Source organism: Aplysia californica, unplaced genomic scaffold (assembly GCF_000002075.1).
Source record: "Aplysia californica isolate F4 #8 unplaced genomic scaffold, AplCal3.0 scaffold00935, whole genome shotgun sequence".
NCBI classification, from domain to species: Eukaryota; Metazoa; Mollusca; class Gastropoda; order Aplysiida; family Aplysiidae; genus Aplysia; species Aplysia californica.
This window is the reverse complement of record NW_004798205.1, coordinates 148,969-151,615: the sequence shown is the minus strand read 5'-3', so window position 1 is coordinate 151,615 and position 2,647 is coordinate 148,969.

Here is a 2,647-nt window from a genome sequence, read left to right as displayed (position 1 = left end):
CCCCGACACACAAAACGATTGTCGAAAGGTGAGTACAGCATCAGTATAGCAACGGTTTCCCGTGGATATATTTCTCTCTTAGAACGAGTACCCAAAAAAATCGAAATTAATTAGAAATGGGGGTGACTTTCAGGATGTTATGACCTTGTGCATATAAACTCACTCTATATCCAAGGATAACATTGTAAAGTTCATTGAGCGTAGTTTATTCTTTATAACTTTAAGGGTTTTGCTCTATATTCGATACAACATATTTTTCTTCTACTTCTCCTTCTTCTTTCTTCTTCTTCTTCTTCTTCTTCTTCTTCTTCTTCTTCTTCTTCTTCTTCTTTTTCTTCTTCTTCTTCTTCTTCTTCTTCTTCTTCTTGATGAGAGTCAAGTTAGTCAACCCGATGGCGTGCACAAACTGTGCAGCCCGATTTAGATCAACGTTAACGAGCATCCGCGTTATTAAAGATCATTCTAGTATCCCTTGACTTAAGCTGTTGGAGTGAATGACTGAATGTGCAGATCCGTCTTGACCTAGCTATGGCATCAAGAGCTTCAAGTCACCAAAATAGGAAAAAGTATGGCGGCTGCAGCAGTCTGGGGAAATATTTTCTGTCCCATCTGTTATTTTACCTACATCTGTGAGGTTTTTCCCTCTCATATTTTGCTTTACTTCCACGCAAATAATTTCATACCCATCTCACATTTCGAGTTATTGTGGTGCAACCATTACGAACACCTGGAACTTGTATGCGGGGGAGGAATTTGTGAAATTTTGTGTAGTTACAGGTAACTTTGTGGTCTCATTCGGCAACAAAACCATGCCCCCCCCCCCCTTTAAATAATAAAATAAATTGCGAAAGCCATAGATGTAGGACAATAACAGAAGGTGCAAAGAGCTTTCTTTATGTGTTTGTCGAAGCTCCTGACACTGTATTATGGTACATGAAGGTTAATACAAAGAGCGTTTTTTCTTTCAGATGAGCAGCAGGAGTGTGATATGAAATCCGGAAATCTATATTCGGTCACCCACCTACACGTCTTAGAAATGTCATCAAACTAAATTTAACAACAAAACAAAAAACAAACAAACCAGAACCAACCAACCAAACAAAAACCAAAAAAAAAAAAAAAAAAAGAAGAGAAAAAGAACAAAAGCACTGCTGTGTTAATAAAATTACTATAGTGCAAGAACATGTTGAAAGATGCTCATTTATAGTTATAATAATAGTATTAATAGTGTATTTTCCTGAAGGCTGACAACGACTCACAATAACTTCCTGATCATGTTCATTCAAATTTCCCTTCTTTCGCACGCAAAACCTACAGAAGAGCTACAACCCAGTGATATGTGCAAACCACTATCACTCTTTTAAGTTAAACTTCTTTTTCCTGAGGGAATGTCATATACAGGGAAGCCAGGTATCAAACTCTCTTTCTTAATAAAGTATGATCCAATGACTTACTGCTCAATTAGGCTTTCCTTGCATGGCTCCTTTAAATAAACCGTATGTCACTATAGAGACAAAGAGAACGAGTGAGAAAGAAAGAGATAGATAGATAGATAGATAGATAGATAGATAGATAGATAGATAGATAGATAGATAGATAGATAGATAGATAGATAGATAGATAGATAGATAGATAGATAGATAGATGGATGGATGGATAAATAGATAGAGAGGGAGATAGAGAGATAGATAGATAGATAGATAGATAGATAGATAGATAGATCGATATATAGATAGATAGATAGATAAAGAGACAGACAGACAGACAGACAGACAGACAGACAGACAGACAGACAGACAGACAGAGAAAAAGAGAGAAAGAAAGATAGGCAAATAGAGGCAAAGAAAGAGCGCGAGAGAGATATGAAGTGACTGACAGAATCAAAGACAGGAAAAGACTTAGAAGGGAGAAAAAAAGACAGACAGAGAGAGAGAGAGAGAGAGAGAGAGAGAGAGAGAGAGAGAGAGAGAGAGAGAGAGAGAGAGAGAAAGAGAGAGAGAGACTGAGAGACAGAGATAAAGAGAAAAAGAGAGAGACAGAGAGAGAGAGAGAGAGAGAGAGAGAGAGAGAGAGAGAGAGAGAGAGAGAGAGAGAGTGAGAGTAGTAATAAATAACAGTGACACGCTAACGACAGAAACAAACAAACAAAATTAAAAAAAACCAAAACTGCCACCCCAAAAAGGAAAGAACCCCCGTCAACCCCCCCTCCCCCGACAAAAAAAGAAGAAAAAAAACCCCAAAACCCAGCCGCAGAAACCCATCCAAAAGAAATTAAATACAAAAACTAATACAAAAACAAAAACAAAAACTAAACCAACCCAATAACTAGACAAGCGTTGACACCCGAAGAATAAAGAAAATGTCAGTCGGGGTGTGATGGTCTTTTGCTTGGAGCCAAAACGTGTAATTAAAGCATTGGGAACCGGGAAGGTTCAGAGACTAGAGAAGTCGGTCAGAAGAAAAAAAATGGGAAGCAAATTGCTGTTAAACCAGTCGTCTCGGAGTTGTGCCCTTGAGCAAAACACTTTGACCCTCGTTGGCTATAAACCAGGCTGAAAAGCAGGGCACTGTATGGACCTGTTGTCCAGCAACAAGGCGCATATTTGCTTGTGGATAAAAGTCAAATTGAGCTCCCCCCCCCCCAACA